The following is an 18,641-nucleotide window of genomic DNA, read 5'->3' on the forward strand; positions in this document are numbered from 1 at the left end:
ACGGAGAGAGTAGTTAATTGCAGAAATAAATGATGGGTGTAAGAGTATCATTAACCCCGGCCTGGATCCAGGCCCCAAGTCACCCTCCTCATCATCTGATGTGGATCCATGTATTTTATGATCCATTTCTCAAGGATTTACCCAATTTGTAGGTGATTGATCTAATATTTTTGTGAAGTAGATTTTCTATTGTATCAATAATGGCAACCCAACAAGAAATAAGGAAACTAAGATAAACAAAGAAGGAAATAACATTGGATAGGGTGGAAATTGTGATACATAGTCATTGATGAAGCAAGCTAAGACACTTACAACATAACTAACATGCATCCATGGCTAGATCTTCAAGGAAACCACAAACCTTGAAGCATACCTCTACTTGATCCATACTTCACTAAGAATTGATGAACCAAGCAACCTAAATCTAGGAATTGGATAGAAACCCTCTCCAAGAGGAAACAAAGCTCTCAAGCATCTAATTTCATCAAAATCTCAAGAAAAGAAATGACATCAAGAGGTATTTATACTATGGGTCCAAAAATAGAAAGTTGGCCCACAAAATCTAAAAAATCGGCATAATCGCCTGGTCGGGCGTTTTTCACATGCCAAAATGCCCGGCCCGGGCGTTTTCCCTGTCCCCGGGCGTTTTACACAGTAAAAAACGCCGGCCGGGCGTTTTTCCCGAAGCTCCCGGCCTTCTCTGCGCGACTTCCGTAAAACCGCCATAACTCCCTCATTCGGACTCCGATTGGGATGTGCAAGATACCCACGCGAAGCCGTTTCCAAGACGAAGATAATGGTGGCAGTTTCATAGCTTTCGGATATCATCTCGATAGGACGGTTTTCGGTTGAATCCAGCTGTAGCTGAAATCCTTAACGCACGGCCTCCATGATCGTATCATCCTCCCCTTCTTGGAAAGGATTTGTCCTCAAATCCGAGCCTTCTCTATTCCTCGCACCCTCGGGAGGCCCTCTAGCTTTATTGGATCCTTGGCATGTCTTCTCTTTCATCCTTGGGCCCTAATCAACCCATGGTTCACGCCGAAGGGAGGACCCTTGACGTCGAGCACCCGTGGTCATATCATCCTCCCCTTCTTGGAAATGATTTGTCCTCAAATCCGGATTTCGTACACCTATGAAATGGAAAAAGAGCAAATCAAATATGAAAGTATGATGAAAAGGGTTAAGACCACTAACGGCTCTAAGAGACAATAATACACCAAAGACGTTGTGTGGGCCTCCAGAATCATGTTCCCTCAAACTCAAGGCCAAGTGACAATAAACATGAGAGCACGAATTAATGATTCCTTTCATGTCCAAATCCCTCCCATAAGAAATCAAGACAAAATCATCAAGATACCCTTCATAACAAAACTCAAACAACCTCACAATATAGGTATAAGATATATGTGCAAATAAACATAGGCATTCCTTCACAATGTAGTCCCAAACAAAGCCATTAGATATAAAGTTCTTCACAAATAGACCATAAAACATCCCAACTCCATTGAATGGTTTGATAGACATGCAATAAAAGCAATCAACATGCCAAAACACAAATGCCCCAAGCACCTTGTTTCTATTTGGTTCGATCATCCCCATACAAATGATGCCCAAATCCTTGAACATCTTCACAAAAGATTTGGCATTCTCAACAAGACTAGGCATATACAGGAAAGGGTCCTCATAGTGTGTATATTCAAAGGTAACCGAATAAGGTTTATTCACAAGATTCCTATTCTCAAGGTTAAACAACAAAAGACCATAAGTAACCATTGATACATCATTCTTGCTCAAATGAGAGCTACTCCACAAATTGACAAGCTCATATTTAACACATAGAGTAGGTTCATCACAACACACATCAAGTTTGCAAGAAGGATTATCATTTAACAAACAAAGTTCATCAATATGGATTTCATCCCATTGCCCCATCAATTTCAAGAGATTATCAAACATAAGGGAGCAATGTGTCCATAAACCTTCATGCACGACATGGAGACAAGACACAACACCATGCATATGATACTTGTAAAAAACTACATCAAGTATCATGAGAAATGTTTCCAAATTAGCCCCACACAATTGCTCTAGCAATTTTAAAACAATACCACAAACATGAGAACGATGCAATTTTATGCCATTAGTCACAACATCATCCTCAAGAGACATATGAGTGGAAAAATCCTTCACAAAACGGCCATAGAATACTCCAATCCCATTGAAGGGTTTAACCACTTTGCAATGAAGACATAGCAAACACCAAGTTCTAAAGTCATTATCCGTGTTACTCTTCTTGGTCTTAGTATCCTCATCCACATACACATGAAGCTCAAAATTACCAACAAATGAAAGTTTAGGCATCTTAGCATGCAAGGAAGTCACTTCAACATTCAAGGTAGAAGCCACAAGAGAAATGTCATGTCTCTCAATGCTTGATTTTACCAAGAAAGGATCAATATATGGTGCAAAGGTAGATTTAGCATTCAAAGTTTCAAGCTCATGAGACAACTTTTTACACAAGACATCAATAACAAATTTATCAACACAAAGGGGTTTCTCTAATATAATCTCATTCAATGAAACATCACAAGGATATAAGGATAGTGCACTTGAACCTTGGGCAAGGAGTTCATCCACTTGCCCTCGTTCCTCTTGTTCCTTCTCCGGGTGAGTAGTTTCCAAGCCATGTACAACATGATGCCTCACTTCCATGCCTTCAATTAAATTTCCTCTTTGGTTTGTGTCAACACCACCATGTGGGTAGGTAGGCCTCAACCGAGCTTTATATGAGACTTCTTCAATTGGCCTCTCAAACCCATTATGGCTAACATGATCTCTCACCCTCTTAGAATGCCACTCTCCATGAGACTTGGGAGCTCGTTTCCCACTATATCCTCTATCAAGCCCATCTCCATGGTACCTTGATTCATAGTCACCTTTAAAATGGCCATGAGCACCATTTCTTCCCCCAAACCGATCATTCTCCATGTGATTGACTCTATTTCTATCATTCCCCCGTTGCCATCCCTCATACACCACTTCTTCCATCATCTCCTCCGGGGAAACATTAGGTAGATGGTTACCCCTAGAAGTAGGAGTCCTAGATGTGCGGCCTCCCTTCAAGGTGTTGAACTCCTCAAATAATGTGTTTTGGGCGGCAAGCATGCGGGCTTCGGATTCTTTTGATCGAGCAATGGAGTCTTTTGCTCGCACATCCATTTGGATCATCATCTCTTGTTTGAATTCCTTTCATACGGGCCATCATGCTCACAAGATCCCCATCGGGTATAGGGTGAGTCATGCTTGTTTCCTCCCCTTCTGCACTTGTCCCCGCCATTTTGTTGGACCGGGTGCGAGGAGGCATAGAGTAAGTACCTACAAATCAAACAAACACTAGGAACTAGTCCTAGAGGTTAGTAATAAAAGAAAGTAGAATTTAAGAAGATGAACTCAACCTTGATGTCCCAAACCCCCCTCAAATCACTCCCCAATAACTTTTGACAAAGGCTTAGAATATTGTGAGAAAGGTGGATTCACTCACACTCACAAATCCAATTCCAAGATTTAAGTGCTTGAGGTGGATCAATCAAGGTATACTCCTTGGTCAACAAAATCAAGAAGACAAAGCCATAAACACATATTAGCATGATGCAAGTCAAAGAAAAACAAACAAGGGGTGACACTTTTGCTGAAATTTGGCTGATCTTTATGATTTTTTTTGGTATTGATTCCCGCGCCCAATTTGGATGAATTTTGGTGGATAGATTCCCAAACAAGTCTAGATCAAGGGAAAAATGGCCATATATAGTCAGATTTGATGATTGGATATGTTTTGTATGGTTTTCCCCAACTATGTCAAAACAGGGCAATGATGTTAATCTCCACGGTTAACTAGGCAAACGAACGAAATTTTTGATGAAATTTTGCAGGTACGTAGTTCACATAACATAGATCATACACACCAAATTTCAGCTTAATCTAAGCACAATTGATCAATCCGATCATCCCAACAAAACAGGGCAAAAACAAAAGACAAAAGGAAAAATAACCCAACCCAAAGCAACAATAGATCAAACACCTAGTGGGTACTAGGCTCTAGATACCAAATGATGCGGATTCATGTATTTTATGATCCATTTCCCAAGGATTTACCCAATTTGTAGGTGATTGATCTAATATTTTTGTGAAGTAGATTTTCTATTGTATCAATAATGGCAACCCAACAAGAAATAAGGAAACTAAGATAAACAAAGAAGGAAATAGCATTGGATAGGGTGGAAATTGTGATACATAGTCATTGATGAAGCAAGCTAAGACACTTACAACACAACTAACATGCATCCATGGCTAGATCTTCAAGGAAACCACAAACCTTGAAGCATACCTCTACTTGATCCATACTTCACTAAGAATTGATGAACCAAGCAACCTAAATCTAGGAATTGGATAGAAACCCTCTCCAAGAGGAAACAAAGCTCTCAAGCATCTAATTTCATCAAAATCTCAAGAAAAGAAATGACATCAAGAGGTATTTATACTATGGGTCCAAAAATAGAAAGTTGGCCTACAAAATCTAAAAAATCGGCATAATCGCTTGGTCGGGCGTTTTTCACATGCCAAAATGCCCGGCCCGGGTGTTTTCCCTGTCCCCGGGCGTTTTACACAGTAAAAAACGCCCGGCCGGGCGTTTTTCCCGAAGCTCCCGGCCTTCTCTGCGCGACTTCCGTAAAACCGTCATAACTCCCTCATTCGGACTCCGTTGGGATGGGCAAGATACCCACGCGAAGCCGTTTCCAAGACGAAGATAATGGTGGCAGTTTCATAGCTTTTGGATATCATCTCAATAGGACGGTTTTCGGTTGAATCCAGCTGTAGCTGAAATCCTTGACGCACGGCCTCCATGATCGTATCATCCTCCCCTTCTTGGAAAGGATTTGTCCTCAAATCCGAGCCTTCTCTATTCCTCGCACTCTCGGGAGGCCCTCTAGCTTTATTGGATCCTTGGCATGTCTTCTCTTTCATCCTTGGGCCCCAATCAACCCATGGTTCACGCCGAAGGGAGGACCCTTGACGTCGAGCACCCGTGGTCATATCATCATCATTCCCCTAATTTTCAGGGTCAGGCCACAATTCTCATAATCCTGCAGCCTCATAATCCTGCAGCCTCATCCAGGCCCCAATTATTAAATTGCGCTTTTCACGACTACAAGCTATTTTAATTGTAAAATTTAAAACGATGAACAATTACGGAAAATTCATTGTTTAATCGAAATTAAAAAAATTAAAAACCTAGAAAATAAAAATCACAAATCTAGAAAAAAAATATAAGAATAAATAGAGAGGATAACTGTAGAATAAAGTGAGAAATATAGGTGGGAGAATGTTGAACAAATGATATTTAAATAGGCAAAAAATAAAAAAAAATAAAAAAAATAAAAAGAATAGTGGGTTCGGGTCTGGCCCGAACACCCCATAACCCAAGGCCGGGCCACAACCGGGCGCGGGCGCGGAACTCTCCTGCGTCCTCAGGCGCGACCTGAGCCACAACTCCTTCTTCTCCAACACTGTAGGCCGCGGGCCGGAACCCGGTGCAGTCCGGCCCACGGTGTTATTGATGCTCTAAGTATTATGTGACATCCGTAACCCAAATCATACATCATATTGCATAATTACATATTTTATTATAATTACATGATATACATTTTTATTAGAATTATAGAGATTGAGTGGGTTGTGTTTAGAAATATACTCTCTTGATATTAGCAAGGGTTTTTGGCTTTTTAAACCAAAACCTTTCTCTGAATTCCGGTTTTTCCCATGAACTATGAGATTTGTTTTTAAAACCACAAACTTTCATTTCGTAAGAATTTTCCCAACCCGACCCGAATAGCACATTTTTTACCCGAATAGCATAATTTAAAATGTTAAAGTTGTGTTTTGTTTATTCAAAAGTTGTCATTTGTTATGTAATAATTGTGATTGTATGTATTATCGTGCCAAATAGGATCCAAGTAATCAATTTAGTGACAAATAGGATTAAAATTGACATGTAGACAACCCGGGTTTCGTCGTTGACCCGCCGGGGGAAAATCCTAACAAAATGAAAGTTCGTGATTTTAAAAACAAATCTCATAGTTCATGGGAAAAACCGGAATTCGGGAAAAGGTTTTGGTTTAAAAAGCCAAAAACCCTATTAGCAATTATGTATCACATAATTACATGTAATTGAGCTTAAAATATAAATAATTGAATTATGTATTAGGCATATATGTATAATGTATTCCATGTAACGTGTTAAAATATATAAGTGTTGGGATTCTGTTAATGTTTATTATACGTTAGTACGTTACTAATCAAATGAATATATATAATAGTTATGCAGGAGTAAGTTTTATGGAATCATGGAAGCATTTTGTTCATTAACTTTATTTATATATTTATATTTAAACTATTGCATGATCTTTTTGTATAAACTTATCTTCACTTTACAATTTGATATGTAGGTGACACGTACCACCATGGCTACTTAGGACATGCCATTTGGATTAATTACATTTCAATTTATTTGTTTGAGTCGGCTAGTGCCAAAATAAATATTTGTATGCAATTATACATCTTTAAGCAGAAACTTTTAGAGAAAGAGATATTAGAAGAGGTCTGTGGAAGAAAAAAAATATAACAGAAAGCTTTCGCCTAATAGGCGAGAAATTTATTCAATCTCAAATTCACACGACACAGTTCGATTTTTAATTATACGATTGAGGGTTATAAATCATAACTTGGATCCTGGGGTTCAGTAAGTTTTCCTATTATAATCAGGTATGTATAAATCATACTTTTAATTTTACATGTGTTATGTGGTTGATTATTATGTGTTGAATTTGAATGAGTTAATGTTTGAATTATATGATGTCAGTCTGAAATGGTTATATGTTATTTGATAGTGATGGCAATATGATGTGGATATGTGATTTGTGCAATAGATGTATTTATCTATAGTATTGGAGTTAATTGATGGAATATGTGAATATGTAATTGATGCAATGGATATGTTTGATGTATGGTATTGGAATTATTCGAGTCATGAGATTAAAGAGGATATGTGACTGTCTTGCTCTGGATCTGATATACAATGGCAAAAGACCTACGGGTCATATACAATGATAATGGACCTACGAGTCAAAGAAAATATGCAAAGAGGGGCCTTTGTGGAAAGGTCAAATCAAAGAGGGGCCTTCGTGGAAAGGTCAAAATGCAAAGAGGGGCCTTCGTGGAAAGGTAAAATCAAAGAGGGGCCTTCGTGGAAAGGTCAAATAATTAAAAAGGAACCTGCATGTCGTATACAATGGAAGTCCCGGGCAGATACCATGCTTGCTCAGTCACAGAATATTAAAAGGATTATAGAGGCATATGCATATGAATATTGAATTGTTCATGATATTTATTACTTCTGGTTATATATTTTGGTGAAAGAATGTGTTTGATATTGGTGTGTGAAATTAAAGGTAAGATTTATATGCACTGAGTTGTGGCTCATATAAACCACTAATATTTTTCAGGAATAAGATATCAGTGAAGTTTTTGATTGATATGGGTCATAGGAACTCCACATGTTATCAGGGTCGGCGGCTGACGCATTTTGGCAACTTCTCTTCCTCGTCATTTTTGCATGTAAATAAATGTATAGTATATTTATTGAGTGGTGAGAGGGTCCCACTACTATTAAAATGTTTTGAAATATGTACTTGATAAAATAATGGTTTTTGAAATAAATTATATAATATGTGTGCTTTTGAAATTTTGAATTTATTTATAGTAAGTGCATAAGTCATAAGGGTTGGGGTGTGACATATTAAATGGAGAGAGAGAGAGAGAGAGAGTTGCATATTCAATCGGGAAGTAGGGGTTGTGGTTGTTGTTGGAATCATGGATTAAATGTGCCCTGTCAATGGACTTTGACCGAATAATAAATGTGATGAGACATTTAATTTTCCAAAATTAAATGCTACATCATCGGTCTACGTTCTGCGTAGATGATCGTAGTATATTCACTTTCTCAAATCCGATTCCCGATGAGTGAGAAATAGTGGATTAAAGTTGGGCACGATTGAGCTTTATTTAAGCTTGGAGTCTTGAATGTAGGGAGCAATCAACTAGTGTTAGTTGTCCCACATTGGAAGTGAGATCCTCTGTTTGAGGTGTATATATTAAGTGTTCTACTACACTTAATAAATTCTAGTGAATCAAGTTAGGTCGAAGAGCCCACACGCGCGCGCCGCCGCCCACCGTGTCGTGCCGTGCTGAGCCACGTTGCGCCCGTTTCCTTGGACTTGGATCTTGGCAATTGATCTTTGGGTGGTCTTGGGGCCAAAGTATTACTTTTTGGACCAACGACCTGATCAAGTTGGAGAACTGCCATGATCAAGCTGGCAGAAGTCCAGGTGACCTGTTCAAGCTGGCGAAGTCTAGCGATGTGATCAGGTTGGAGCTGGCGCAGACCAGGTGAATTGATCAAGTCAATTGCAGACCTGACAGACCAGTGAACTGATCAAGTCGATTGCAGACCTGATCAAGTCAATACTCACTTCCGAATGTACATGTCTAGATACATCGGGGATTCAAAATCCGTAACGTTTTGTAACCCCCGGCGGTTACAGAATCTGTCTTGATGATCCATGATGACAGCCATCAAGGTTGTTGACCCCTGTAGGTGGATGGATCCTATAAATATGCTAGTCATTTGTGCATTTTAGCATACCATACAACACACCAGATAATAGAATCTAAAAAGCATTTGCATCATAAGCTCTCTCATCTCTCTGCATAGTTTATTCTGTCGAAGCTTTGTCCTCACCTCCATCCAATTCGTCGGAGCTCGTTTCGATTGCGGTGCTGCATCAAACGAGAGGTAGCTGTTTTATCTTTGGGGATGAAACGCCAATCCGAGAGCACTACCGGGGCGTATCTCGTCTTGTCGAAAGAGGACTCCTCGACTCGGCTAAACATCTTTCCTACAGTTTATTGTTTCAAATTTCTACGTTGTAATTTTCTGTTTCAGTTTTCCATTTTGAATTCCTTCTTTTGGGTTGTATTACGTCCGGCACTCGGCAAGTATTTATCTCTTGTAATCCCGGTATCCCCAACAGCTGTTTATATAGCCCTCGAAGTTGGCTTCTTGTGGCAGCTCCTTGTATACTATGCTTCCTATTTTGGGCTAAATGGTTTCCTCACTTTTGATGCAAACATTGGAAGTCCACTTTTTGTTTGATCTAGGTAATCTTGTCTACTGCCATCGTGGTTCCTAAATGAGCTCAAATTCTTCATCTTCACTTGGAAGATTTGAAGATAGTCGATCCATCCATCATCTTACTTACAATAATGCTTGTACTCTTATGACTTCATTGGACTTTGTTCTCACATCCCCTTTTTTAATTGTTTTGAGATGCTCTCTTGGAGCTTTGTGGGTTGCATAATCGAGTGAAGAAGAAAGGAGAGACAAAAAGGAGAATCTTGCTTTGAGGATTCTTTGGTCTTACCTCTATTTTTGGATACACACCATGACACCAAGCATTTATCTTTGAAAACTTAGGGCAGTAGTAGCTGCACTTCTATTTCCATGTAAAAGAGAGGGCCCCACAGTATGTAGCAACCTCTTATTTTTTGTGTGTGTGCGTGTAGTATTGGTGGGTGAAAATGAAGGAACTGGCAGCGGAAGCGTGTGGATAACAAATCACATAATAATCAGATCTATTCAGCAGATTATTTAGATAAATTCTATTCGCGCAATTATCACATGTATCATGCTCATGACTTGCATTAATCATACTTTAAGTATAATTGAAACCTAAAACATGTTTTTCTACGGAGTAGAAATAATACCTTGTTGATTCTCCAAAAATCGACGATGACTAGTGACTTCTCTGCGTGATGCTTTGAATACTAGACCACGGATCTTCTCTCTGGTTCCGGAACTGTACTCCAATATCAGTGTGGGCTGATCCCACCGGAATACTAGGACGTAAATAAAAGAGACAGAAGAAGAATCCTACTCCACGGAGGAAAGGAAAATTTTCGTCCTCTACTGTACAGAGAGGGGGCAAAATTTTTGAGAAAATAATGTTGTGTATTTTCTGTCTCCTTTATTCTCATATATATATTAAGTTCCTTTTAGGCCCAGAATCTATGGAAGGTTTTGGATATGGGCTCACCCAATTTACTTTGTACTAATTAAATTGAACCCACAATTTAATACAAGCTTTAATTGGAATATTACGAGTAGCCACTCATAAGTAATATTAAACTCTCCCCATCCAAATCCGAAATTATAAGTAATCCGGGTTTCTGTTTTAACTTTCATTTTCCACGCTTAAGATAAAAATGTTCATTAATTAATTAATACCTGCTATGGACTTAATTAATTAACTTTTTATAAATTTCAAGAGTGGACTTAGCACGAAACACTTATTTATTATTCATAGAGTAATCAAACTCCAACTAGCTAGGTTCCGAATAATAAAACTTTGTTTCGCGCTCCTCTTGAGGACATTATCAAACGAAAATCACATCGCGCACGATTCAACATAATAGCAATCCTAGCACCGTTAGATATTAATCACCAGTACCCAATATATCAAGATTATTGGGTTACGAAAAACCCGCACCATTTGATAAGTCAAAGTAATGCATAATCAATACCGTATGCTCAATGCTGACCTACATTGATTAAGAAACAAATATTTATCAAGACATCGACTTTCAGTAGATAGCATAAAGACTTGTCTTGCTGTTAGATCCGTTCAGTGCTTTACCACACCAATGTCATCTAATTTCAGTAAGGCTTAAAAATATGCGGACTGACATTGCAACCTTTCACGATGGATAGTCTAATTCCATCTGGGTTGTGAAATTCTTCTTTTTCTTTATTTAGGGCTGACCGTGTTACCTTAAAGTGGACGACGCCCACAACCAGTCTACTAAAACAAAGACTTTGTTAAATTTACTTATACATTTAAGCATGCAATCAACATCCATTAAATGTAAAACATAACAACATTATAACAAAAATAATTTGTTTAATTCCTTGGAAAATAAAATAAGAGTTTTACAGTATTCAATCACTCGAAAGATGATTTCTAGTATACAAACTCTAACAGAAAATTCTTATTTTGCTTCTCGCCACTTCAACTTCTTTGAACACAACAATGATACCTTAATGTTTCTTTAATATAAGTGCTTTGTTGGCGAAATCGGCGAATCAATCGAGCTAGAACAAGAACAATTTGAACACTTTGAATTCTAGGGAAACAATGAAAACCCTTTATTGAATTGATCGATCTACAATCTCAATCAAGAGAAATTACAAAATTGGGAAAAACAGCTAAGAGCCAAGAAGTAAAAACAAACTTTGTTTTGTTACAACTAATACAACGGCTAATTGTATCTGACGGTCGAGATTCAATCATCTAAACTAATCAAATCTGACGGCTCCTAACTTTGCTCAATACTTGAGCTAAAGACGCGTTTCCAACTCACGATTTCTTCACTATTTCGTTGAGTTGTCCCGAGATCGAATCCAGCAGCCAACACCGAGTCCACAAATCTCCACCTTGACTGCTTGATTCCGAGATCACTAGCCCCTCTCACACATGCCTATCAATTTCATGCATAAGTAAAATTTCTCCTTGGGCAACGGTTTTGTAAGCATGTCAGCCGGGTTGCAAGCTGTGTCCACTTTGAACACCAAGATGTTCCCCTTCTCCATCTCTTCTCTTACAAAATGATAGCGCAAGTCTATGTGCTTACTTCTTTCGTGAAAGAACTGATGCTTAGACAAACTGATAACACCACTACTATCACAACCTATGGGAATAGCCTTCTGCTCTACACCAAACTCAGCTGCAATGCCTCTCAACCATAGACTCTCTTTCACTGCTGCAGTTAAGGCCAGATACTCGGCCTCTATGGTGGATAAAGCAGCCATACTCTGCAACCCAGACTTCCAGATGATAGCTCCACCATAAAGTGTAAAGATATAACTGGATTGTGACTTCATGTTGTCAAGATTGCCTGCAAAATCACTATCACAATGACCCACCAAAGCATCTCCTTCCAACACTGCATCACCCCTGTACAGAATACCAAAACCCCAGCACCTTTCGGATACGTCAAAGTCCACTTCAAGGCTTGCCAATGCTACCTTCCATGGTCTGCCATAAAACGGCTAGTCACACTAATGGCCTGAGCTAGATCAGGTCTAGTGCTTATCATGGCATACATGATACTTCCAACTATGTTAGCATAAGGGATTAACTACATCTCATTTCTTCCATCTTCACTTTCTGGTTTTTGTTGGCTTGACAGTTTGAACTGCTATCCCATTGGAGTCCCCACTGCCTTGGTTCCTCCCATCTTAAATTTCTCAACAATCTTGCTGATATAATCTTGTTGATTCAGCTAAATCTGCTTCTTGCTTCTATCTCTAACAATGCTCATGCCAAGAATTCTACCAGCAGCACCAAGATCTTTCATTTCAAAAGCTTCACTGAGAATGTTCTTGACTTTCCTTGCTGCTTCCTGCCACCAACATATCATCAACATAGAGTAGCAGGTAAGCCACCATAGCTCCACCTTCTTCCTTAATATACACACACTCATCATAGCAGGATCTCTTGAAGCCATTAGCAAGGATTTGTTCATCAAACATTCTGTGCCACTGCCGGCTTGCTTGCTTAAGCCCATAGATACTCCTTTTCATTAGACAAACCTTGTTCTCTTCTCCAGGTTTAACAAAGCCCGGAGGTTGTTGCATATAGATGGTCTCCTCCAAATCACCATGGGGAAAAGCTGTTTTCACATCAAGTTGTTCAAGTTTCCAATCCTTCTTGGCTACAACAGCAAGCAAAATTCGGATTGAAGTGTGTTTTACCACAGGGGAAAAGACCTCATTGTAGTCAACTCCTTCTTCTTGTGTAAAACCTCTTGCTACCAATCTTGCTTTGAATCTTATATTCTCAATCTCCATTGAATCAACTTCTTCTTGAAGATCCATTTGCAACTTATGACTTTTCTGCCATCAACCTTGTCTACAAGTATCCATGTCTTGTTTTTGATCAGTGAGTCAATTTCTTCAATCATTGCTTGAAGCCATTTGTCCTTTTTTGGGCAATTCATGGCAGCATGATATGTATCTGGTTCAGAGAAAGCTACTTCTTCTGCTACACATAATGCAAAGTATAGCATCTCTGAATCCACAAGTCTAGATGGTGGTCTGATATTTGTTCTCCTCACTCTATCCCTTGCCAACTGATAGTTTCTCAAATCATCTTCTGCACCACTCTCATTGTTATTACTGACTTCAGTAGGCTCAGAAACAACTTTTCCACCAGAATCTGATCCATTCTCCACCCCAATCTCAGATGCAGCTGTAGATTGCTCTCTTACTCCACCAGCTCGATCTTGTAGAGTCCCCTTAAAATGCATCTCTGACTCTGAGAATACCACATCTCTACTGATAATGACTTTGTTATTCCCAGGATCTACACACCATAGCCTATAACCCTTCACTCCAGGTTGGTATCCCAGCATCACACATCTAAACGCTCTTGCATCAAGCTTGGATTGTTTCAGGTGAGCATAAGCCTTGCATCCAAAAGTTCTGAGATAGGAATAGCTTCCATAATCACCATACCATCTGAAATTTGGTGTGTCACCTCCTATGCTGGAAGATGGACACATGTTCATCAGTTTGACTGTAGTAGCAGCAGCCTCTACCCAGAACCTTTTTCTCCATTCCAGAAGCCAATAGCATTGATCTCACTCTTTCAAGAATTGTCCTGTTAGCCCTCTCAGCAACCCCATTTTGTTGAGGGTTCAATGGCACTGTTCTGTGCCTCTTAATTCCCTTCTCTTGGCAGAAGTTTTCAAACTCCTTTGATAGAAACTCTAGCCCATTATCTGACCTCAAACATTTCAATACACCATTTCCCTCAGTTTCCATCAGCCTACACCACTCCTTGAACTTCTGAAAAGCCTCACTCTTCTCTTTCAGCACATATAGCCAAGTTTTTCTAGAGTAATCATCTATTATGCTCATGTAATACCTCCCCCCTCCCACTGAATTCACAGGAGCAGGACCCCATAAATCACTATGATCATAATCCAAAGGAGCAGTAGAGGTATGCTTACCTTTGGGATAAGGCAACTTCTTTGATTTAGCCAGAATACATTCCTCACATGTCAACAGAACTGGTAATCACCTTCTTCTTTATCAACTGATCAATACTTCCAAAAGCAGGATGGCCCAATCTGGTATGCCACAACTTCACAGAATCTGTTTTCACGATATTCAGTTCACCATTCTTCATCACAGAAGCCTCAAGATAATACAGGCTCTCTCTCCTTTCAGCTTGTAGCACCATCTTTCCTGCCATTCCCACCATCATAATACCATCAGAAGAACAAAAAGAATATCCCTTTCTCTCAAGGGCTCCTAGTGAAATCAAGTTCCTCTTCACTAGGGGTGAGAAAAAAACCCGAAAACCGAATATCCGAACCGATCCAAACCGAAAATTTAAAATTCGATTCGGTTTGTTCGGTTTTTCGGTTCGGTTCGGTTTTAGAATTTTGAAAATTTCGGTTTTTCGGTTCGGTTCGGTTCGGACGAAAAAAAAAAACTGAAAAACCGAATTTTATTAATATACTATATATTTAAACTAAACCCTAAAAAATAAACTCCCACCCACTTCCGCCTCCACTCCTTACTCTTCTTCCTCCACTCCCATCTTTCTCCAATCTGCCTCCATCCCCAGAAAATTCTCCAATCTGCCTCCATCTCCAGAAATCTCTCCACCTCCAAGCCTCCAGCCGTGAGCTGTCCACCCACGCTATTGCACTCGCCTTCAGCTTCACACCGCTGCCGGTAACCTCCGCCGTCCAGCCTACACGCAGGCGACTCCAGATCTGGCATCTCCCTAAATGCAAATCTCTCCAGCTCCAGCTCGAAATTATGGAAATTTAAGATTTTTGTTGATTAGTTTACTGTTTAGTGTGTACTCATTTTGTGGAAATTGTGGAAAATTATTGTTGATGAGTTCATGTATACCCATTTTGATTAGATTAGTTAATAATGAAATTTAAATTTTTTTTATTTCAGTTTTTGGTTGTTCTTTATGATGGATGAAAATTAATTTTTCTATTTTTTTGGTTTTAGCTTTTTTAGTTTTTTAAAAATCTTATAGAATTTCGGTCTTTTTCGGTTTATTCGGTTTTTGTAATTTGGTTTTCGGTTTTTCGGATTTCGGTTTTTCGGTTATTCGGTTTCGGTTCAGTTTTAGTTTTCAATAAAATTCGGTTTTTCGGTTCGGTTCGATTTTTACAAAAATCGAACCGAAACCCGAATGCTCACCCCTACTCTTCACCTCAGGGATGTACCTGACCTCAGTCAGAACCTTAACTGAGTTATCTTTCAACCTCAGCCTAATATTTCCCATCTCTTCTATCTTGCAAACCTGATTATTTCCCAACACAACCGATCCTGCTGTCTCATCAATGGAATGAAACCAGTGCAATTTAGAACATATGTGGAAACTACATCCATTATCAAGAATCCAGGAACTCTCCTCCATTTCTTCCATAATGTTCAGAGCCTGTGCACCTTCAAGTTCTTGCACACAGTCAATAGTCTGCTTATTCCCAGCAGCCTCCTCTGCCTGCTTCTTTTTCCAAGCAAAACAATCCTTTTTAAGGTGCCCTGGCTTCTTGCACCAATGTCAATACCTTGTTTCCTTCTCATCTTTGTTTGTTGACTTGGGAGCCTCTTTCTTTCCCTTTTTCTTGTTCTTGAACTTTTTGATGTTCAATCTCTCTGGTATTGGATATGCATCCTTTTCATCTGATTTTAGAGAATCTGCATCTTCCACCTCTTTGAGTTTCAATGCCTGGTACACCTCTTCATAGCTGACCTTGGTTTCCCTACCAAGAAGTATAGCCTCCTTGAAATGTACATAGCTTCTTGGCAAGGCATGCAACAACATCAATGCCTTGTCCTCATCCTTCATTGTCTCCTCGATTGCTTCTAAATCATCAAGAAGCGTATGAAACTCTTCAAGTTGTTCCAAGAGACTCTTAGATTCTGAAATCTTGAAGGCCAGTAGCTTGTTCTTCAAATGGAGTCGATTGGTGGTGGATTTTGTAGCATATAGGGACTCTAATTTTTTCCACACATCTAGCGCAGTCTCCTCCTTCTGTACCTCCCGCAGAACTGTCATTGAGATATAGCAAGAGAGTACTGTACGCCTTGTACTCCAATTCCTCCATCTTCGCCGCCTCCTTCTCCGGCAGCCCCTCAGTCGACAGCGGTTTGCCATCCTTCAAGATTTTCCACGCTCCCTGCTGCATCAAGACGGCCTTCATCTTGACCTTCCATAAGCCAAAATCGTTCTGGCCTGTGAACTTCTCAATCTCGAATTTCGCCCCTGCCATTCTTCAAAACTCCGACGATCTGAACAGAAAACTTCGAAGATTACCTTCCCACAGACAGCGCCACTTGTTGGCGAAATCGGTGAATCAATCGAGCTAGAACAAGAACAATTTGAACACTTTGAATTCTAGGGAAACAATGAAAACCCTTTATTGAATTGATCGATCTACAAACTCAATCGAGAGTAATTACAAAATTGGGAAAAACAGCTAAGAGCCAAGAAGTAAAAACAAACTTTGTTTTGTTACAACTAATACAACGGCTAATTGTATCGGACGGTCGAGATTCAATCATCTAAACTAATCAAATCTGACGGCTCCTAACTGTGCTCAATACTTGAGCTAAAGACGCGTTTCCAACTCACGATTTCTTCACTGCTTCGCTGAGTTGTCCCGAGATCGAATCCAGCAGCCAACACCGAGTCCACATGCTTCACTAATATCTCCTTGAATTAATAAATACCTTGCACCTTATTTTCCCAAACAAGTATTTAGATTTATTTCAAAGTTAGATATCACCACGACAAGACTCATGAGAGCATAACAATCGCATAATGATGAGGACTAGTACGATCTATTATACTACTCCCTTCGTCTCATAATAAATGTCACACTTTCCTTTTTAGTTTGTCCTACAAAAGATGTCACATTTCCTTTTTTGGAAAAAGTTAACTCTCACATTAATATAAATATGTTATTTTCTTTTTTTACTCAACACACAAAACAACACCTCTTAAAATCTCGTGCCAATCACCAAGCATGACATCTACTGTGGGACGGAGAGAGTACTAATTAAATCTGATTTTTCTCAAAAGATGGCATGGAAATCTCGGGGCGTCACACCATTGTTTAGGATGAATGCAGTATCATAGTGTATATGAAACAAGTTTTGATAAAATGATTGACGGTACGTGAGTTGAGTGAATTTACACTTTAAATGTGTGAAACAAGTTTTAATAAAATGGATGGTATGTGAATTGAGTAGAGTGAATTTATACTTTAAATGTGTGGTGAGTATAACAAATTGTGTGGACTTTTTCTTTCATGCCTTACTTTTTTTTTGTTTCATACTGTACTATTCTTTCTCCAATTTAAATGCTGATTTTTCAAATTCTACGTAAAAATACCCTTAAACTAACTTGAGACTGAGGAAGTAGGGTTTAGGGTTTAGGAATTACAATACAATTTCTTAACTCCCTCCTATGAAAAGAAAGATGGATAAAAGAAAAAAAAAATTATTGGATGTTTTTAAGTCAGACGAATGAATTTTAACAAAGAGAAAATTGTGGTTGAGTATTTTAATTATTTTCTTAAATAAGTTTGGAGTCAGCATTGTTGACACAGAGGGAAAAAAAAGTGAGTTCTCTTCTATGGAACGGAAGAAGTATTATTCTAAATAAATTATTATTATTATTATTATTATTATTATTATTATTATTATTATTATTATTATTATTATTATTATTTCAATCATACTTTTATTCATTCCACGTAGATATCAGCCATAAAAATGCATATTTCATTCCATTTCAGTTCTACCTTAATCCGTTCATAGTTCCATTATAGTATTAATTAGTATTATTCTTAAAGATGGTAATCGAGGTGAAGAAAGGTTGATGAGGCATATTGGAAGTAGAGGTGCCTACTTTCAGAACCGGTGGTTACGGTTCGGAACCACCGGTTCCGATTTTGGAAATTGCCGAACCGGAACCGAACCGCGAGGGTGTTTCACGGTTACGATTCTGGTTCCAAAACCGCCGGTTTCGGTTCCGAACAGGCGGTTTTTTTACTAATTTTCACGGTTCCAAACCGCCGGTTTTTTGCGGTTCCGGATTGGTTTCACGGTTTTCAGGCGATTTTTCGCAGTTCTGGTTTGGAACCGCTCGGTACCGACGGTTCCGGCACAGTTTCGGTTAAAAAAATTTGAACCTGAACCGAACCACGGTTCAAAAATCGACGGTTTCGGTTCAGGTAAATTTTCACGGTTTCGGTTCGAAACCGTAACCGATGGTTACAATTTAAGTTTTAACTGTCGGTTCGGTAAACCTTGGGCAGATCTAATTGGAAGTAGAAAGTAGAGGGATATATTTCTTGTATATGCTATCTCCCTAGTATTTGTAGGGATATTAGAGTCTCATTAAGTATACTAATAAATGAGTATT

This window comes from Salvia hispanica, chromosome 1 (assembly GCF_029641045.1).
Source record: "Salvia hispanica isolate PSC_SH4W2 chromosome 1, Shi_PSC_v1, whole genome shotgun sequence".
Lineage (NCBI taxonomy): Eukaryota > Viridiplantae > Streptophyta > Magnoliopsida > Lamiales > Lamiaceae > Salvia > Salvia hispanica.